The sequence below is a fragment of the Anomaloglossus baeobatrachus genome, unplaced genomic scaffold (assembly GCF_048569485.1).
Source record: "Anomaloglossus baeobatrachus isolate aAnoBae1 unplaced genomic scaffold, aAnoBae1.hap1 Scaffold_357, whole genome shotgun sequence".
In the NCBI taxonomy this organism is placed as follows: domain Eukaryota; kingdom Metazoa; phylum Chordata; class Amphibia; order Anura; family Aromobatidae; genus Anomaloglossus; species Anomaloglossus baeobatrachus.
In genome coordinates, this window is record NW_027442926.1 from 31227 (window position 1) to 51800 (window position 20574).

At 46.9% G+C, this 20574-nt stretch overlaps 12 non-coding genes and 1 pseudogene across 12 annotated transcripts; all 13 read left to right on the forward strand.

Moving 5' to 3' along the window:
• Positions 1–1146: 1146 nt before the first annotated feature.
• Positions 1147–1342, forward strand: LOC142273050 (U2 spliceosomal RNA). The gene has a single exon (XR_012737825.1). It is a non-coding gene; the product is annotated as a U2 spliceosomal RNA (small nuclear RNA).
• A 1387-nt stretch (positions 1343–2729) lies between these two features.
• Positions 2730–2920, forward strand: LOC142273066 (U2 spliceosomal RNA). The gene has a single exon (XR_012737839.1). It is a non-coding gene; the product is annotated as a U2 spliceosomal RNA (small nuclear RNA).
• A 1387-nt stretch (positions 2921–4307) lies between these two features.
• On the forward strand, positions 4308–4434 carry LOC142273079 (U2 spliceosomal RNA; annotated as a pseudogene).
• A 684-nt stretch (positions 4435–5118) lies between these two features.
• LOC142273059 (U2 spliceosomal RNA) lies at positions 5119–5316 on the forward strand. The gene has a single exon (XR_012737833.1). It is a non-coding gene; the product is annotated as a U2 spliceosomal RNA (small nuclear RNA).
• Positions 5317–6703: 1387 nt separating this feature from the next.
• LOC142273025 (U2 spliceosomal RNA) lies at positions 6704–6894 on the forward strand. The gene has a single exon (XR_012737804.1). It is a non-coding gene; the product is annotated as a U2 spliceosomal RNA (small nuclear RNA).
• Positions 6895–8281: 1387 nt separating this feature from the next.
• On the forward strand, positions 8282–8472 carry LOC142273078 (U2 spliceosomal RNA). Its single transcript, XR_012737844.1, has one exon. It is a non-coding gene; the product is annotated as a U2 spliceosomal RNA (small nuclear RNA).
• Positions 8473–9859: 1387 nt separating this feature from the next.
• Positions 9860–10050, forward strand: LOC142273090 (U2 spliceosomal RNA). The gene has a single exon (XR_012737845.1). It is a non-coding gene; the product is annotated as a U2 spliceosomal RNA (small nuclear RNA).
• Positions 10051–11437: 1387 nt separating this feature from the next.
• On the forward strand, positions 11438–11628 carry LOC142273094 (U2 spliceosomal RNA). Its single transcript, XR_012737846.1, has one exon. It is a non-coding gene; the product is annotated as a U2 spliceosomal RNA (small nuclear RNA).
• Positions 11629–13015: 1387 nt separating this feature from the next.
• On the forward strand, positions 13016–13206 carry LOC142273095 (U2 spliceosomal RNA). Its single transcript, XR_012737847.1, has one exon. It is a non-coding gene; the product is annotated as a U2 spliceosomal RNA (small nuclear RNA).
• Positions 13207–14593: 1387 nt separating this feature from the next.
• LOC142273036 (U2 spliceosomal RNA) lies at positions 14594–14784 on the forward strand. Its single transcript, XR_012737814.1, has one exon. It is a non-coding gene; the product is annotated as a U2 spliceosomal RNA (small nuclear RNA).
• Positions 14785–16171: 1387 nt separating this feature from the next.
• On the forward strand, positions 16172–16362 carry LOC142273096 (U2 spliceosomal RNA). Its single transcript, XR_012737848.1, has one exon. It is a non-coding gene; the product is annotated as a U2 spliceosomal RNA (small nuclear RNA).
• A 1387-nt stretch (positions 16363–17749) lies between these two features.
• On the forward strand, positions 17750–17940 carry LOC142273098 (U2 spliceosomal RNA). Its single transcript, XR_012737849.1, has one exon. It is a non-coding gene; the product is annotated as a U2 spliceosomal RNA (small nuclear RNA).
• Positions 17941–19327: 1387 nt separating this feature from the next.
• LOC142273033 (U2 spliceosomal RNA) lies at positions 19328–19518 on the forward strand. Its single transcript, XR_012737811.1, has one exon. It is a non-coding gene; the product is annotated as a U2 spliceosomal RNA (small nuclear RNA).
• Positions 19519–20574: the final 1056 nt, after the last annotated feature.

Sequence of the window (20574 nt, forward strand, 5' to 3'; positions counted from 1 at the left end):
GGATGATGAAAGGGCTTTCTACGGGTAAGGATGGCAAAGGGTGGCAGTGACGGAAAGTCAGGCAACCTGTCCTGTCCGTCTTTTTGTATCGTGAATTGGAAAGACTGCAAGGGGGAGGGGAGTTGCTTGCGCCCTAAAGGAGGAGTTATTCAGATTCATTGCAGTGGGCGGCGGCTGCAAAACGCACCATTCTTCTTGTTTTTGCTCTGCAAAGCAGCCTTTTCAAGGGTTGGCTTGGGTGACAAAATGTCTTGTGTAGGCGTGGGTTTGTCTCCCTCTCGCTCTCTCTCCCTAAGATGTGTCCGGCATAGGCCAGGGTGCCACTCGAGGCCCAAACCAATTCTGGTTATCGCTTCTCGGCCTTTTGGCTAAGATCAAGTGTAGTGTTGTTCGAAGAGGTGGTTTAAGCTCCAGGCCACCTTAGTACAATGATACAATGCACACTGGAAGGTTGCGCTTGCTAGTACTCTGGGTGGATAGTATATTCATCAAGAGGAAAACATGGCCCTACCAGGATCGAGGCTATTAGACTGAGTAAGGGTGGGGGGCTATGGTACAACGTGCCCCAGGACTGACGACCCTGGAGTGAGTCTGAGCTTGCTGGCTTGGGACCCCGGCAAGCCTTGGGCTCTGTAGCACACCGTACCTTGCCTTTTCATACTTTTTGAGCATATTACCCTATCCTGGCCTTCTGGCTAGGAAGGGAAATTTTTATAATCCCGGTCGGAGGTCTGGTCAGCTTTGGGCTGAGAAACTAACACCCGGTTGGAGGTCCGGGTCAGCTTCGGCTGAGAAACCAACACCCGGTTGGAGGTCTGGGTCAGCTTCGGCTGAGAAACCAACACCCGGTTGGAGGTCCGGTTAGCCTTGGGCTGAGAAACCAACACCGGTTGACGGTCCGGGCAGTTTCGGCTGCGAAACCAACAACTAGTAGCTCTCTACTCCACTTGGGTAAGATGCCTGGGTGGACGCTGGGAGCAACAACAAGGCTCAACCAGGCTTCGGCTTGGGGGAGCACCGAAGATCCCTGACCCTTGCTGTGGCCTTCTGGCTCGGAGGGACGGGGTTGATTTTTGGGGACCCTCTCCTCACGGTGGGGTCCACACGAATCCTAGCCTTTGCACTGTTTTTGGTGTGACTTCGGTCATGCATTTTTTGTGGTGCTTTGGAAAGCTTCATTAAATCAAAATCTGTTCTTATCAGTTTAATATCTGATACGTCCCCTATCTGGGGACCATATATTAAATGGATTTTTAGAACAGGGAGATGGAAAAAGAGCTTGCTCTGTCCACTCCACGCATTGACCTGGTATTGCAGTACCTCCAGGAACGGTGCACCCCTTCTTAACCCAGTTTCCAAAAGCAGAACTCAATTCACCTGATTCATATTAGCCCGATTTAATGAATTGGAAGAAAGCATACGTCTTCATATGCACCTCAATTTGGCCCATTCACTTTTCACACTTCCTCCTTTTGTTTTTTATCTTTCACACTTTTGACTTTCTTTATTCATCCAAATAGCAAACTCATCACCACTCAACCTGACCAACTCGGCTATGTCCCCGTGCTGCAGTTCTCTGTCTTATCTAGATCATTTGCAATTGAATGGAATAGATCCCTTTTGGACAAAGTGGATTCACCTGCTGCTGCAGTGACCACAGGTGTGATAAGATCTAGAATTGGCATCTGGTGCGATCTCTCCGCTTCCACTCCAAAGAAAGTTACCTGTTTATTCCTATCATGCATTGGTTTTTGGGGTTTTCTTTGAGTAATGATGATCTCTTTAGTAGTCTGTTGGCGCCCTCTCCTGGAGGAATAGTTTGCTTGCTCTTGGACATTCTAAAAGAGAGGTCATGATAGACATTGAGCTTCTGAGCTCAATTGGGGACAGTCATGGGTGATGAATGTTTGCAACCTACTGCGAAGCCTCATACCGCAATATAAGGAACGTCAAATACTAAGAAAGGGCGGCCTATGAAAGAATTACTACTTTCAATAAGTACACTTAAACGGCTAATTGGGAATAGAAAAACTGTAAAAAGCCCTCTGAGAAAGCCCCCCTCTAACCTTTGATAGTAAGCTTTTCTGTAGTCTGCCTGTTGATGTATTTTCCGTTTGAACTGTGCACAACATGAAGAGACGGAACACTGGCGGCTTGTCACAATGCCCCCCGATGACATCACAATAGCGCTGCTGCCTAGAAAACAAGCTGCGCAGAAGAAGTTGTTCTTTGGGTGGGAGGGTGGGCTAGTGGAAGGAGGGGGCAATCTCTTTTTTTCCCGGGTGGTAGGGGGATGACAGGAGAAGGGAAGCGGGTGGTGAGAAAGGTACAGAGGGCAGGGTTTGGGGGCTGGGAAGGAAAGGGAAAAGATTAGGGTTTGGGGATGATGAAAGGGCTTTCTACGGGTAAGGATGGCAAAGGGTGGCAGTGACGGAAAGTCAGGCAACCTGTCCTGTCCGTCTTTTTGTATCGTGAATTGGAAAGACTGCAAGGGGGAGGGGAGTTGCTTGCGCCCTAAAGGAGGAGTTATTCAGATTCATTGCAGTGGGCGGCGGCTGCAAAACGCACCATTCTTCTTGTTTTTGCTCTGCAAAGCAGCCTTTTCAAGGGTTGGCTTGGGTGACAAAATGTCTTGTGTAGGCGTGGGTTTGTCTCCCTCTCGCTCTCTCTCCCTAAGATGTGTCCGGCATAGGCCAGGGTGCCACTCGAGGCCCAAACCAATTCTGGTTATCGCTTCTCGGCCTTTTGGCTAAGATCAAGTGTAGTATCTGTTCTTATCAGTTTAATATCTGATACGTCCCCTATCTGGGGACCATATATTAAATGGATTTTTAGAACAGGGAGATGGAAAAAGAGCTTGCTCTGTCCACTCCACGCATTGACCTGGTATTGCAGTACCTCCAGGAACGGTGCACCCCTTCTTAACCCAGTTTCCAAAAGCAGAACTCAATTCACCTGATTCATATTAGCCCGATTTAATGAATTGGAAGAAAGCATACGTCTTCATATGCACCTCAATTTGGCCCATTCACTTTTCACACTTCCTCCTTTTGTTTTTTATCTTTCACACTTTTGACTTTCTTTATTCATCCAAATAGCAAACTCATCACCACTCAACCTGACCAACTCGGCTATGTCCCCGTGCTGCAGTTCTCTGTCTTATCTAGATCATTTGCAATTGAATGGAATAGATCCCTTTTGGACAAAGTGGATTCACCTGCTGCTGCAGTGACCACAGGTGTGATAAGATCTAGAATTGGCATCTGGTGCGATCTCTCCGCTTCCACTCCAAAGAAAGTTACCTGTTTATTCCTATCATGCATTGGTTTTTGGGGTTTTCTTTGAGTAATGATGATCTCTTTAGTAGTCTGTTGGCGCCCTCTCCTGGAGGAATAGTTTGCTTGCTCTTGGACATTCTAAAAGAGAGGTCATGATAGACATTGAGCTTCTGAGCTCAATTGGGGACAGTCATGGGTGATGAATGTTTGCAACCTACTGCGAAGCCTCATACCGCAATATAAGGAACGTCAAATACTAAGAAAGGGCGGCCTATGAAAGAATTACTACTTTCAATAAGTACACTTAAACGGCTAATTGGGAATAGAAAAACTGTAAAAAGCCCTCTGAGAAAGCCCCCCTCTAACCTTTGATAGTAAGCTTTTCTGTAGTCTGCCTGTTGATGTATTTTCCGTTTGAACTGTGCACAACATGAAGAGACGGAACACTGGCGGCTTGTCACAATGCCCCCCGATGACATCACAATAGCGCTGCTGCCTAGAAAACAAGCTGCGCAGAAGAAGTTGTTCTTTGGGTGGGAGGGTGGGCTAGTGGAAGGAGGGGGCAATCTCTTTTTTTCCCGGGTGGTAGGGGGATGACAGGAGAAGGGAAGCGGGTGGTGAGAAAGGTACAGAGGGCAGGGTTTGGGGGCTGGGAAGGAAAGGGAAAAGATTAGGGTTTGGGGATGATGAAAGCGCTTTCTACGGGTAAGGATGGCAAAGGGTGGCAGTGACGGAAAGTCAGGCAACCTGTCCTGTCCGTCTTTTTGTATCGTGAATTGGAAAGACTGCAAGGGGGAGGGGAGTTGCTTGCGCCCTAAAGGAGGAGTTATTCAGATTCATTGCAGTGGGCGGCGGCTGCAAAACGCACCATTCTTCTTGTTTTTGCTCTGCAAAGCAGCCTTTTCAAGGGTTGGCTTGGGTGACAAAATGTCTTGTGTAGGCGTGGGTTTGTCTCCCTCTCGCTCTCTCTCCCTAAGATGTGTCCGGCATAGGCCAGGGTGCCACTCGAGGCCCAAACCAATTCTGGTTATCGCTTCTCGGCCTTTTGGCTAAGATCAAGTGTAGTATCTGTGAGGCTCGGCAGATGCAATGCACACTGGAAGGTTGCGCTTGCTAGTACTCTTAATGTATAGTATATTCATCTAGAGGAAAACATGGCCCTACCAGGATCGAGGCTATTAGACTGAGTAAGTGTGGGGGCTATGGTGCAATGTGCCCCAGGACTGACGACCCTGGAGTGAGTCTGAGCTTGCTGGCTTGGGACCCCGGCGAGCCTTGGGCTCTGTAGCACACCGTACCTTGCCCTTTCATACTTTCTGAGCATATTGCTCTATCCCGGCCTTCTGGCTAGGAAGGAAAATTTTTATAATCATGGTCGGAGGTCCGTTCAGCTTTGGGCTGAGAAACCAACACCCGGTTGGAGGTCCGGGTCAGCTTCGGCTGAGAAACCAACACCCGGTTGGAGGTCTGGGTCAGCTTCGGCTGAGAAACCAACACCCGGTTGGAGGTCCGGGTCAGCTTCGGCTGAGAAACCAACACCCGGTTGGAGGTCCGGTTAGCCTTGGGCTGAGAAACCAACACCGGTTGACGGTCCGGGCAGTTTCGGCTGCGAAACCAACAACTAGTAGCTCTCTACTCCACTTGGGTAAGATGCCTGGGTGGACGCTGGGAGCAACGACAAGGCTCAACCAGGCTTCGGCTTGGGGGAGCACCGAAGATCCCTGACCCTTGCTGTGGCCTTCTGGCTCGGAGGGACGGGGTTGATTTTTGGGGACCCTCTCCTCACGGAGGGGTCCACACGAATCCTAGCCTTTGCACTGTTTTTGGTGTGACTTCGGTCATGCATTTTTTGCGGTGCTTTGGAAAGCTTCATTAAATCAAAAAATCTGTTCTTATCAGTTTAATATCTGATACGTCCCCTATCTGGGGACCATATATTAAATGGATTTTTAGAACAGGGAGATGGAAAAAGAGCTTGCTCTGTCCACTCCACGCATTGACCTGGTATTGCAGTACCTCCAGGAACGGTGCACCCCTTCTTAACCCAGTTTCCAAAAGCAGAACTCAATTCACCTGATTCATATTAGCCCGATTTAATGAATTGGAAGAAAGCATACGTCTTCATATGCACCTCAATTTGGCCCATTCACTTTTCACACTTCCTCCTTTTGTTTTTTATCTTTCACACTTTTGACTTTCTTTATTCATCCAAATAGCAAACTCATCACCACTCAACCTGACCAACTCGGCTATGTCCCCGTGCTGCAGTTCTCTGTCTTATCTAGATCATTTGCAATTGAATGGAATAGATCCCTTTTGGACAAAGTGGATTCACCTGCTGCTGCAGTGACCACAGGTGTGATAAGATCTAGAATTGGCATCTGGTGCGATCTCTCCGCTTCCACTCCAAAGAAAGTTACCTGTTTATTCCTATCATGCATTGGTTTTTGGGGTTTTCTTTGAGTAATGATGATCTCTTTAGTAGTCTGTTGGCGCCCTCTCCTGGAGGAATAGTTTGCTTGCTCTTGGACATTCTAAAAGAGAGGTCATGATAGACATTGAGCTTCTGAGCTCAATTGGGGACAGTCATGGGTGATGAATGTTTGCAACCTACTGCGAAGCCTCATACCGCAATATAAGGAACGTCAAATACTAAGAAAGGGCGGCCTATGAAAGAATTACTACTTTCAATAAGTACACTTAAACGGCTAATTGGGAATAGAAAAACTGTAAAAAGCCCTCTGAGAAAGCCCCCCTCTAACCTTTGATAGTAAGCTTTTCTGTAGTCTGCCTGTTGATGTATTTTCCGTTTGAACTGTGCACAACATGAAGAGACGGAACACTGGCGGCTTGTCACAATGCCCCCCGATGACATCACAATAGCGCTGCTGCCTAGAAAACAAGCTGCGCAGAAGAAGTTGTTCTTTGGGTGGGAGGGTGGGCTAGTGGAAGGAGGGGGCAATCTCTTTTTTTCCCGGGTGGTAGGGGGATGACAGGAGAAGGGAAGCGGGTGGTGAGAAAGGTACAGAGGGCAGGGTTTGGGGGCTGGGAAGGAAAGGGAAAAGATTAGGGTTTGGGGATGATGAAAGGGCTTTCTACGGGTAAGGATGGCAAAGGGTGGCAGTGACGGAAAGTCAGGCAACCTGTCCTGTCCGTCTTTTTGTATCGTGAATTGGAAAGACTGCAAGGGGGAGGGGAGTTGCTTGCGCCCTAAAGGAGGAGTTATTCAGATTCATTGCAGTGGGCGGCGGCTGCAAAACGCACCATTCTTCTTGTTTTTGCTCTGCAAAGCAGCCTTTTCAAGGGTTGGCTTGGGTGACAAAATGTCTTGTGTAGGCGTGGGTTTGTCTCCCTCTCGCTCTCTCTCCCTAAGATGTGTCCGGCATAGGCCAGGGTGCCACTCGAGGCCCAAACCAATTCTGGTTATCGCTTCTCGGCCTTTTGGCTAAGATCAAGTGTAGTATCTGTTCTTATCAGTTTAATATCTGATACGTCCCCTATCTGGGGACCATATATTAAATGGATTTTTAGAACAGGGAGATGGAAAAAGAGCTTGCTCTGTCCACTCCACGCATTGACCTGGTATTGCAGTACCTCCAGGAACGTTGCACCCCTTCTTAACCCAGTTTCCAAAAGCAGAACTCAATTCACCTGATTCATATTAGCCCGATTTAATGAATTGGAAGAAAGCATACGTCTTCATATGCACCTCAATTTGGCCCATTCACTTTTCACACTTCCTCCTTTTGTTTTTTATCTTTCACACTTTTGACTTTCTTTATTCATCCAAATAGCAAACTCATCACCACTCAACCTGACCAACTCGGCTATGTCCCCGTGCTGCAGTTCTCTGTCTTATCTAGATCATTTGCAATTGAATGGAATAGATCCCTTTTGGACAAAGTGGATTCACCTGCTGCTGCAGTGACCACAGGTGTGATAAGATCTAGAATTGGCATCTGGTGCGATCTCTCCGCTTCCACTCCAAAGAAAGTTACCTGTTTATTCCTATCATGCATTGGTTTTTGGGGTTTTCTTTGAGTAATGATGATCTCTTTAGTAGTCTGTTGGCGCCCTCTCCTGGAGGAATAGTTTGCTTGCTCTTGGACATTCTAAAAGAGAGGTCATGATAGACATTGAGCTTCTGAGCTCAATTGGGGACAGTCATGGGTGATGAATGTTTGCAACCTACTGCGAAGCCTCATACCGCAATATAAGGAACGTCAAATACTAAGAAAGGGCGGCCTATGAAAGAATTACTACTTTCAATAAGTACACTTAAACGGCTAATTGGGAATAGAAAAACTGTAAAAAGCCCTCTGAGAAAGCCCCCCTCTAACCTTTGATAGTAAGCTTTTCTGTAGTCTGCCTGTTGATGTATTTTCCGTTTGAACTGTGCACAACATGAAGAGACGGAACACTGGCGGCTTGTCACAATGCCCCCCGATGACATCACAATAGCGCTGCTGCCTAGAAAACAAGCTGCGCAGAAGAAGTTGTTCTTTGGGTGGGAGGGTGGGCTAGTGGAAGGAGGGGGCAATCTCTTTTTTTCCCGGGTGGTAGGGGGATGACAGGAGAAGGGAAGCGGGTGGTGAGAAAGGTACAGAGGGCAGGGTTTGGGGGCTGGGAAGGAAAGGGAAAAGATTAGGGTTTGGGGATGATGAAAGGGCTTTCTACGGGTAAGGATGGCAAAGGGTGGCAGTGACGGAAAGTCAGGCAACCTGTCCTGTCCGTCTTTTTGTATCGTGAATTGGAAAGACTGCAAGGGGGAGGGGAGTTGCTTGCGCCCTAAAGGAGGAGTTATTCAGATTCATTGCAGTGGGCGGCGGCTGCAAAACGCACCATTCTTCTTGTTTTTGCTCTGCAAAGCAGCCTTTTCAAGGGTTGGCTTGGGTGACAAAATGTCTTGTGTAGGCGTGGGTTTGTCTCCCTCTCGCTCTCTCTCCCTAAGATGTGTCCGGCATAGGCCAGGGTGCCACTCGAGGCCCAAACCAATTCTGGTTATCGCTTCTCGGCCTTTTGGCTAAGATCAAGTGTAGTATCTGTTCTTATCAGTTTAATATCTGATACGTCCCCTATCTGGGGACCATATATTAAATGGATTTTTAGAACAGGGAGATGGAAAAAGAGCTTGCTCTGTCCACTCCACGCATTGACCTGGTATTGCAGTACCTCCAGGAACGGTGCACCCCTTCTTAACCCAGTTTCCAAAAGCAGAACTCAATTCACCTGATTCATATTAGCCCGATTTAATGAATTGGAAGAAAGCATACGTCTTCATATGCACCTCAATTTGGCCCATTCACTTTTCACACTTCCTCCTTTTGTTTTTTATCTTTCACACTTTTGACTTTCTTTATTCATCCAAATAGCAAACTCATCACCACTCAACCTGACCAACTCGGCTATGTCCCCGTGCTGCAGTTCTCTGTCTTATCTAGATCATTTGCAATTGAATGGAATAGATCCCTTTTGGACAAAGTGGATTCACCTGCTGCTGCAGTGACCACAGGTGTGATAAGATCTAGAATTGGCATCTGGTGCGATCTCTCCGCTTCCACTCCAAAGAAAGTTACCTGTTTATTCCTATCATGCATTGGTTTTTGGGGTTTTCTTTGAGTAATGATGATCTCTTTAGTAGTCTGTTGGCGCCCTCTCCTGGAGGAATAGTTTGCTTGCTCTTGGACATTCTAAAAGAGAGGTCATGATAGACATTGAGCTTCTGAGCTCAATTGGGGACAGTCATGGGTGATGAATGTTTGCAACCTACTGCGAAGCCTCATACCGCAATATAAGGAACGTCAAATACTAAGAAAGGGCGGCCTATGAAAGAATTACTACTTTCAATAAGTACACTTAAACGGCTAATTGGGAATAGAAAAACTGTAAAAAGCCCTCTGAGAAAGCCCCCCTCTAACCTTTGATAGTAAGCTTTTCTGTAGTCTGCCTGTTGATGTATTTTCCGTTTGAACTGTGCACAACATGAAGAGACGGAACACTGGCGGCTTGTCACAATGCCCCCCGATGACATCACAATAGCGCTGCTGCCTAGAAAACAAGCTGCGCAGAAGAAGTTGTTCTTTGGGTGGGAGGGTGGGCTAGTGGAAGGAGGGGGCAATCTCTTTTTTTCCCGGGTGGTAGGGGGATGACAGGAGAAGGGAAGCGGGTGGTGAGAAAGGTACAGAGGGCAGGGTTTGGGGGCTGGGAAGGAAAGGGAAAAGATTAGGGTTTGGGGATGATGAAAGCGCTTTCTACGGGTAAGGATGGCAAAGGGTGGCAGTGACGGAAAGTCAGGCAACCTGTCCTGTCCGTCTTTTTGTATCGTGAATTGGAAAGACTGCAAGGGGGAGGGGAGTTGCTTGCGCCCTAAAGGAGGAGTTATTCAGATTCATTGCAGTGGGCGGCGGCTGCAAAACGCACCATTCTTCTTGTTTTTGCTCTGCAAAGCAGCCTTTTCAAGGGTTGGCTTGGGTGACAAAATGTCTTGTGTAGGCGTGGGTTTGTCTCCCTCTCGCTCTCTCTCCCTAAGATGTGTCCGGCATAGGCCAGGGTGCCACTCGAGGCCCAAACCAATTCTGGTTATCGCTTCTCGGCCTTTTGGCTAAGATCAAGTGTAGTATCTGTTCTTATCAGTTTAATATCTGATACGTCCCCTATCTGGGGACCATATATTAAATGGATTTTTAGAACAGGGAGATGGAAAAAGAGCTTGCTCTGTCCACTCCACGCATTGACCTGGTATTGCAGTACCTCCAGGAACGGTGCACCCCTTCTTAACCCAGTTTCCAAAAGCAGAACTCAATTCACCTGATTCATATTAGCCCGATTTAATGAATTGGAAGAAAGCATACGTCTTCATATGCACCTCAATTTGGCCCATTCACTTTTCACACTTCCTCCTTTTGTTTTTTATCTTTCACACTTTTGACTTTCTTTATTCATCCAAATAGCAAACTCATCACCACTCAACCTGACCAACTCGGCTATGTCCCCGTGCTGCAGTTCTCTGTCTTATCTAGATCATTTGCAATTGAATGGAATAGATCCCTTTTGGACAAAGTGGATTCACCTGCTGCTGCAGTGACCACAGGTGTGATAAGATCTAGAATTGGCATCTGGTGCGATCTCTCCGCTTCCACTCCAAAGAAAGTTACCTGTTTATTCCTATCATGCATTGGTTTTTGGGGTTTTCTTTGAGTAATGATGATCTCTTTAGTAGTCTGTTGGCGCCCTCTCCTGGAGGAATAGTTTGCTTGCTCTTGGACATTCTAAAAGAGAGGTCATGATAGACATTGAGCTTCTGAGCTCAATTGGGGACAGTCATGGGTGATGAATGTTTGCAACCTACTGCGAAGCCTCATACCGCAATATAAGGAACGTCAAATACTAAGAAAGGGCGGCCTATGAAAGAATTACTACTTTCAATAAGTACACTTAAACGGCTAATTGGGAATAGAAAAACTGTAAAAAGCCCTCTGAGAAAGCCCCCCTCTAACCTTTGATAGTAAGCTTTTCTGTAGTCTGCCTGTTGATGTATTTTCCGTTTGAACTGTGCACAACATGAAGAGACGGAACACTGGCGGCTTGTCACAATGCCCCCCGATGACATCACAATAGCGCTGCTGCCTAGAAAACAAGCTGCGCAGAAGAAGTTGTTCTTTGGGTGGGAGGGTGGGCTAGTGGAAGGAGGGGGCAATCTCTTTTTTTCCCGGGTGGTAGGGGGATGACAGGAGAAGGGAAGCGGGTGGTGAGAAAGGTACAGAGGGCAGGGTTTGGGGGCTGGGAAGGAAAGGGAAAAGATTAGGGTTTGGGGATGATGAAAGGGCTTTCTACGGGTAAGGATGGCAAAGGGTGGCAGTGACGGAAAGTCAGGCAACCTGTCCTGTCCGTCTTTTTGTATCGTGAATTGGAAAGACTGCAAGGGGGAGGGGAGTTGCTTGCGCCCTAAAGGAGGAGTTATTCAGATTCATTGCAGTGGGCGGCGGCTGCAAAACGCACCATTCTTCTTGTTTTTGCTCTGCAAAGCAGCCTTTTCAAGGGTTGGCTTGGGTGACAAAATGTCTTGTGTAGGCGTGGGTTTGTCTCCCTCTCGCTCTCTCTCCCTAAGATGTGTCCGGCATAGGCCAGGGTGCCACTCGAGGCCCAAACCAATTCTGGTTATCGCTTCTCGGCCTTTTGGCTAAGATCAAGTGTAGTATCTGTTCTTATCAGTTTAATATCTGATACGTCCCCTATCTGGGGACCATATATTAAATGGATTTTTAGAACAGGGAGATGGAAAAAGAGCTTGCTCTGTCCACTCCACGCATTGACCTGGTATTGCAGTACCTCCAGGAACGGTGCACCCCTTCTTAACCCAGTTTCCAAAAGCAGAACTCAATTCACCTGATTCATATTAGCCCGATTTAATGAATTGGAAGAAAGCATACGTCTTCATATGCACCTCAATTTGGCCCATTCACTTTTCACACTTCCTCCTTTTGTTTTTTATCTTTCACACTTTTGACTTTCTTTATTCATCCAAATAGCAAACTCATCACCACTCAACCTGACCAACTCGGCTATGTCCCCGTGCTGCAGTTCTCTGTCTTATCTAGATCATTTGCAATTGAATGGAATAGATCCCTTTTGGACAAAGTGGATTCACCTGCTGCTGCAGTGACCACAGGTGTGATAAGATCTAGAATTGGCATCTGGTGCGATCTCTCCGCTTCCACTCCAAAGAAAGTTACCTGTTTATTCCTATCATGCATTGGTTTTTGGGGTTTTCTTTGAGTAATGATGATCTCTTTAGTAGTCTGTTGGCGCCCTCTCCTGGAGGAATAGTTTGCTTGCTCTTGGACATTCTAAAAGAGAGGTCATGATAGACATTGAGCTTCTGAGCTCAATTGGGGACAGTCATGGGTGATGAATGTTTGCAACCTACTGCGAAGCCTCATACCGCAATATAAGGAACGTCAAATACTAAGAAAGGGCGGCCTATGAAAGAATTACTACTTTCAATAAGTACACTTAAACGGCTAATTGGGAATAGAAAAACTGTAAAAAGCCCTCTGAGAAAGCCCCCCTCTAACCTTTGATAGTAAGCTTTTCTGTAGTCTGCCTGTTGATGTATTTTCCGTTTGAACTGTGCACAACATGAAGAGACGGAACACTGGCGGCTTGTCACAATGCCCCCCGATGACATCACAATAGCGCTGCTGCCTAGAAAACAAGCTGCGCAGAAGAAGTTGTTCTTTGGGTGGGAGGGTGGGCTAGTGGAAGGAGGGGGCAATCTCTTTTTTTCCCGGGTGGTAGGGGGATGACAGGAGAAGGGAAGCGGGTGGTGAGAAAGGTACAGAGGGCAGGGTTTGGGGGCTGGGAAGGAAAGGGAAAAGATTAGGGTTTGGGGATGATGAAAGGGCTTTCTACGGGTAAGGATGGCAAAGGGTGGCAGTGACGGAAAGTCAGGCAACCTGTCCTGTCCGTCTTTTTGTATCGTGAATTGGAAAGACTGCAAGGGGGAGGGGAGTTGCTTGCGCCCTAAAGGAGGAGTTATTCAGATTCATTGCAGTGGGCGGCGGCTGCAAAACGCACCATTCTTCTTGTTTTTGCTCTGCAAAGCAGCCTTTTCAAGGGTTGGCTTGGGTGACAAAATGTCTTGTGTAGGCGTGGGTTTGTCTCCCTCTCGCTCTCTCTCCCTAAGATGTGTCCGGCATAGGCCAGGGTGCCACTCGAGGCCCAAACCAATTCTGGTTATCGCTTCTCGGCCTTTTGGCTAAGATCAAGTGTAGTATCTGTTCTTATCAGTTTAATATCTGATACGTCCCCTATCTGGGGACCATATATTAAATGGATTTTTAGAACAGGGAGATGGAAAAAGAGCTTGCTCTGTCCACTCCACGCATTGACCTGGTATTGCAGTACCTCCAGGAACGGTGCACCCCTTCTTAACCCAGTTTCCAAAAGCAGAACTCAATTCACCTGATTCATATTAGCCCGATTTAATGAATTGGAAGAAAGCATACGTCTTCATATGCACCTCAATTTGGCCCATTCACTTTTCACACTTCCTCCTTTTGTTTTTTATCTTTCACACTTTTGACTTTCTTTATTCATCCAAATAGCAAACTCATCACCACTCAACCTGACCAACTCGGCTATGTCCCCGTGCTGCAGTTCTCTGTCTTATCTAGATCATTTGCAATTGAATGGAATAGATCCCTTTTGGACAAAGTGGATTCACCTGCTGCTGCAGTGACCACAGGTGTGATAAGATCTAGAATTGGCATCTGGTGCGATCTCTCCGCTTCCACTCCAAAGAAAGTTACCTGTTTATTCCTATCATGCATTGGTTTTTGGGGTTTTCTTTGAGTAATGATGATCTCTTTAGTAGTCTGTTGGCGCCCTCTCCTGGAGGAATAGTTTGCTTGCTCTTGGACATTCTAAAAGAGAGGTCATGATAGACATTGAGCTTCTGAGCTCAATTGGGGACAGTCATGGGTGATGAATGTTTGCAACCTACTGCGAAGCCTCATACCGCAATATAAGGAACGTCAAATACTAAGAAAGGGCGGCCTATGAAAGAATTACTACTTTCAATAAGTACACTTAAACGGCTAATTGGGAATAGAAAAACTGTAAAAAGCCCTCTGAGAAAGCCCCCCTCTAACCTTTGATAGTAAGCTTTTCTGTAGTCTGCCTGTTGATGTATTTTCCGTTTGAACTGTGCACAACATGAAGAGACGGAACACTGGCGGCTTGTCACAATGCCCCCCGATGACATCACAATAGCGCTGCTGCCTAGAAAACAAGCTGCGCAGAAGAAGTTGTTCTTTGGGTGGGAGGGTGGGCTAGTGGAAGGAGGGGGCAATCTCTTTTTTTCCCGGGTGGTAGGGGGATGACAGGAGAAGGGAAGCGGGTGGTGAGAAAGGTACAGAGGGCAGGGTTTGGGGGCTGGGAAGGAAAGGGAAAAGATTAGGGTTTGGGGATGATGAAAGGGCTTTCTACGGGTAAGGATGGCAAAGGGTGGCAGTGACGGAAAGTCAGGCAACCTGTCCTGTCCGTCTTTTTGTATCGTGAATTGGAAAGACTGCAAGGGGGAGGGGAGTTGCTTGCGCCCTAAAGGAGGAGTTATTCAGATTCATTGCAGTGGGCGGCGGCTGCAAAACGCACCATTCTTCTTGTTTTTGCTCTGCAAAGCAGCCTTTTCAAGGGTTGGCTTGGGTGACAAAATGTCTTGTGTAGGCGTGGGTTTGTCTCCCTCTCGCTCTCTCTCCCTAAGATGTGTCCGGCATAGGCCAGGGTGCCACTCGAGGCCCAAACCAATTCTGGTTATCGCTTCTCGGCCTTTTGGCAAAGATCAAGTGTAGTATCTGTTCTTATCAGTTTAATATCTGATACGTCCCCTATCTGGGGACCATATATTAAATGGATTTTTAGAACAGGGAGATGGAAAAAGAGCTTGCTCTGTCCACTCCACGCATTGACCTGGTATTGCAGTACCTCCAGGAACGGTGCACCCCTTCTTAACCCAGTTTCCAAAAGCAGAACTCAATTCACCTGATTCATATTAGCCCGATTTAATGAATTGGAAGAAAGCATACGTCTTCATATGCACCTCAATTTGGCCCATTCACTTTTCACACTTCCTCCTTTTGTTTTTTATCTTTCACACTTTTGACTTTCTTTATTCATCCAAATAGCAAACTCATCACCACTCAACCTGACCAACTCGGCTATGTCCCCGTGCTGCAGTTCTCTGTCTTATCTAGATCATTTGCAATTGAATGGAATAGATCCCTTTTGGACAAAGTGGATTCACCTGCTGCTGCAGTGACCACAGGTGTGATAAGATCTAGAATTGGCATCTGGTGCGATCTCTCCGCTTCCACTCCAAAGAAAGTTACCTGTTTATTCCTATCATGCATTGGTTTTTGGGGTTTTCTTTGAGTAATGATGATCTCTTTAGTAGTCTGTTGGCGCCCTCTCCTGGAGGAATAGTTTGCTTGCTCTTGGACATTCTAAAAGAGAGGTCATGATAGACATTGAGCTTCTGAGCTCAATTGGGGACAGTCATGGGTGATGAATGTTTGCAACCTACTGCGAAGCCTCATACCGCAATATAAGGAACGTCAAATACTAAGAAAGGGCGGCCTATGAAAGAATTACTACTTTCAATAAGTACACTTAAACGGCTAATTGGGAATAGAAAAACTGTAAAAAGCCCTCTGAGAAAGCCCCCCTCTAACCTTTGATAGTAAGCTTTTCTGTAGTCTGCCTGTTGATGTATTTTCCGTTTGAACTGTGCACAACATGAAGAGACGGAACACTGGCGGCTTGTCACAATGCCCCCCGATGACATCACAATAGCGCTGCTGCCTAGAAAACAAGCTGCGCAGAAGAAGTTGTTCTTTGGGTGGGAGGGTGGGCTAGTGGAAGGAGGGGGCAATCTCTTTTTTTCCCGGGTGGTAGGGGGATGACAGGAGAAGGGAAGCGGGTGGTGAGAAAGGTACAGAGGGCAGGGTTTGGGGGCTGGGAAGGAAAGGGAAAAGATTAGGGTTTGGGGATGATGAAAGGGCTTTCTACGGGTAAGGATGGCAAAGGGTGGCAGTGACGGAAAGTCAGGCAACCTGTCCTGTCCGTCTTTTTGTATCGTGAATTGGAAAGACTGCAAGGGGGAGGGGAGTTGCTTGCGCCCTAAAGGAGGAGTTATTCAGATTCATTGCAGTGGGCGGCGGCTGCAAAACGCACCATTCTTCTTGTTTTTGCTCTGCAAAGCAGCCTTTTCAAGGGTTGGCTTGGGTGACAAAATGTCTTGTGTAGGCGTGGGTTTGTCTCCCTCTCGCTCTCTCTCCCTAAGATGTGTCCGGCATAGGCCAGGGTGCCACTCGAGGCCCAAACCAATTCTGGTTATCGCTTCTCGGCCTTTTGGCTAAGATCAAGTGTAGTATCTGTTCTTATCAGTTTAATATCTGATACGTCCCCTATCTGGGGACCATATATTAAATGGATTTTTAGAACAGGGAGATGGAAAAAGAGCTTGCTCTGTCCACTCCACGCATTGACCTGGTATTGCAGTACCTCCAGGAACGGTGCACCCCTTCTTAACCCAGTTTCCAAAAGCAGAACTCAATTCACCTGATTCATATTAGCCCGATTTAATGAATTGGAAGAAAGCATACGTCTTCATATGCACCTCAATTTGGCCCATTCACTTTTCACACTTCCTCCTTTTGTTTTTTATCTTTCACACTTTTGACTTTCTTTATTCATCCAAATAGCAAACTCATCACCACTCAACCTGACCAACTCGGCTATGTCCCCGTGCTGCAGTTCTCTGTCTTATCTAGATCATTTGCAATTGAATGGAATAGATCCCTTTTGGACAAAGTGGATTCACCTGCTGCTGCAGTGACCACAGGTGTGATAAGATCTAGAATTGGCATCTGGTGCGATCTCTCCGCTTCCACTCCAAAGAAAGTTACCTGTTTATTCCTATCATGCATTGGTTTTTGGGGTTTTCTTTGAGTAATGATGATCTCTTTAGTAGTCTGTTGGCGCCCTCTCCTGGAGGAATAGTTTGCTTGCTCTTGGACATTCTAAAAGAGAGGTCATGATAGACATTGAGCTTCTGAGCTCAATTGGGGACAGTCATGGGTGATGAATGTTTGCAACCTACTGCGAAGCCTCATACCGCAATATAAGGAACGTCAAATACTAAGAAAGGGCGGCCTATGAAAGAATTACTACTTTCAATAAGTACACTTAAACGGCTAATTGGGAATAGAAAAACTGTAAAAAGCCCTCTGAGAAAGCCCCCCTCTAACCTTTGATAGTAAGCTTTTCTGTAGTCTGCCTGTTGATGTATTTTCCGTTTGAACTGTGCACAACATGAAGAGACGGAACACTGGCGGCTTGTCACAATGCCCCCCGATGACATCACAATAGCGCTGCTGCCTAGAAAACAAGCTGCGCAGAAGAAGTTGTTCTTTGGGTGGGAGGGTGGGCTAGTGGAAGGAGGGGGCAATCTCTTTTTTTCCCGGGTGGTAGGGGGATGACAGGAGAAGGGAAGCGGGTGGTGAGAAAGGTACAGAGGGCAGGGTTTGGGGGCTGGGAAGGAAAGGGAAAAGATTAGGGTTTGGGGATGATGAAAGGGCTTTCTACGGGTAAGGATGGCAAAGGGTGGCAGTGACGGAAAGTCAGGCAACCTGTCCTGTCCGTCTTTTTGTATCGTGAATTGGAAAGACTGCAAGGGGGAGGGGAGTTGCTTGCGCCCTAAAGGAGGAGTTATTCAGATTCATTGCAGTGGGCGGCGGCTGCAAAACGCACCATTCTTCTTGTTTTTGCTCTGCAAAGCAGCCTTTTCAAGGGTTGGCTTGGGTGACAAAATGTCTTGTGTAGGCGTGGGTTTGTCTCCCTCTCGCTCTCTCTCCCTAAGATGTGTCCGGCATAGGCCAGGGTGCCACTCGAGGCCCAAACCAATTCTGGTTATCGCTTCTCGGCCTTTTGGCTAAGATCAAGTGTAGTATCTGTTCTTATCAGTTTAATATCTGATACGTCCCCTATCTGGGGACCATATATTAAATGGATTTTTAGAACAGGGAGATGGAAAAAGAGCTTGCTCTGTCCACTCCACGCATTGACCTGGTATTGCAGTACCTCCAGGAACGGTGCACCCCTTCTTAACCCAGTTTCCAAAAGCAGAACTCAATTCACCTGATTCATATTAGCCCGATTTAATGAATTGGAAGAAAGCATACGTCTTCATATGCACCTCAATTTGGCCCATTCACTTTTCACACTTCCTCCTTTTGTTTTTTATCTTTCACACTTTTGACTTTCTTTATTCATCCAAATAGCAAACTCATCACCACTCAACCTGACCAACTCGGCTATGTCCCCGTGCTGCAGTTCTCTGTCTTATCTAGATCATTTGCAATTGAATGGAATAGATCCCTTTTGGACAAAGTGGATTCACCTGCTGCTGCAGTGACCACAGGTGTGATAAGATCTAGAATTGGCATCTGGTGCGATCTCTCCGCTTCCACTCCAAAGAAAGTTACCTGTTTATTCCTATCATGCATTGGTTTTTGGGGTTTTCTTTGAGTAATGATGATCTCTTTAGTAGTCTGTTGGCGCCCTCTCCTGGAGGAATAGTTTGCTTGCTCTTGGACATTCTAAAAGAGAGGTCATGATAGACATTGAGCTTCTGAGCTCAATTGGGGACAGTCATGGGTGATGAATGTTTGCAACCTACTGCGAAGCCTCATACCGCAATATAAGGAACGTCAAATACTAAGAAAGGGCGGCCTATGAAAGAATTACTACTTTCAATAAGTACACTTAAACGGCTAATTGGGAATAGAAAAACTGTAAAAAGCCCTCTGAGAAAGCCCCCCTCTAACCTTTGATAGTAAGCTTTTCTGTAGTCTGCCTGTTGATGTATTTTCCGTTTGAACTGTGCACAACATGAAGAGACGGAACACTGGCGGCTTGTCACAATGCCCCCCGATGACATCACAATAGCGCTGCTGCCTAGAAAACAAGCTGCGCAGAAGAAGTTGTTCTTTGGGTGGGAGGGTGGGCTAGTGGAAGGAGGGGGCAATCTCTTTTTTTCCCGGGTGGTAGGGGGATGACAGGAGAAGGGAAGCGGGTGGTGAGAAAGGTACAGAGGGCAGGGTTTGGGGGCTGGGAAGGAAAGGGAAAAGATTAGGGTTTGGGGATGATGAAAGGGCTTTCTACGGGTAAGGATGGCAAAGGGTGGCAGTGACGGAAAGTCAGGCAACCTGTCCTGTCTGTCTTTTTGTATCGTGAATTGGAAAGACTGCAAGGGGGAGGGGAGTTGCTTGCGCCCTAAAGGAGGAGTTATTCAGATTCATTGCAGTGGGCGGCGGCTGCAAAACGCACCATTCTTCTTGTTTTTGCTCTGCAAAGCAGCCTTTTCAAGGGTTGGCTTGGGTGACAAAATGTCTTGTGTAGGCGTGGGTTTGTCTCCCTCTCGCTCTCTCTCCCTAAGATGTGTCCGGCATAGGCCAGGGTGCCACTCGAGGCCCAAACCAATTCTGGTTATCGCTTCTCGGCCTTTTGGCTAAGATCAAGTGTAGTATCTGTTCTTATCAGTTTAATATCTGAAACGTCCCCTATCTGGGGACCATATATTAAATGGATTTTTAGAACAGGGAGATGGAAAAAGAGCTTGCTCTGTCCACTCCACGCATTGACCTGGTATTGCAGTACCTCCAGGAACGGTGCACCCCTTCTTAACCCAGTTTCCAAAAGCAGAACTCAATTCACCTGATTCATATTAGCCCGATTTAATGAATTGGAAGAAAGCATACGTCTTCATATGCACCTCAATTTGGCCCATTCACTTTTCACACTTCCTCCTTTTGTTTTTTATCTTTCACACTTTTGACTTTCTTTATTCATCCAAATAGCAAACTCATCACCACTCAACCTGACCAACTCGGCTATGTCCCCGTGCTGCAGTTCTCTGTCTTATCTAGATCATTTGCAATTGAATGGAATAGATCCCTTTTGGACAAAGTGGATTCACCTGCTGCTGCAGTGACCACAGGTGTGATAAGATCTAGAATTGGCATCTGGTGCGATCTCTCCGCTTCCACTCCAAAGAAAGTTACCTGTTTATTCCTATCATGCATTGGTTTTTGGGGTTTTCTTTGAGTAATGATGATCTCTTTAGTAGTCTGTTGGCGCCCTCTCCTGGAGGAATAGTTTGCTTGCTCTTGGACATTCTAAAAGAGAGGTCATGATAGACATTGAGCTTCTGAGCTCAATTGGGGACAGTCATGGGTGATGAATGTTTGCAACCTACTGCGAAGCCTCATACCGCAATATAAGGAACGTCAAATACTAAGAAAGGGCGGCCTATGAAAGAATTACTACTTTCAATAAGTACACTTAAACGGCTAATTGGGAATAGAAAAACTGTAAAAAGCCCTCTGAGAAAGCCCCCCTCTAACCTTTGATAGTAAGCTTTTCTGTAGTCTGCCTGTTGATGTATTTTCCGTTTGAACTGTGCACAACATGAAGAGACGGAACACTGGCGGCTTGTCACAATGCCCCCCGATGACATCACAATAGCGCTGCTGCCTAGAAAACAAGCTGCGCAGAAGAAGTTGTTCTTTGGGTGGGAGGGTGGGCTAGTGGAAGGAGGGGGCAATCTCTTTTTTTCCCGGGTGGTAGGGGGATGACAGGAGAAGGGAAGCGGGTGGTGAGAAAGGTACAGAGGGCAGGGTTTGGGGGCTGGGAAGGAAAGGGAAAAGATTAGGGTTTGGGGATGATGAAAGGGCTT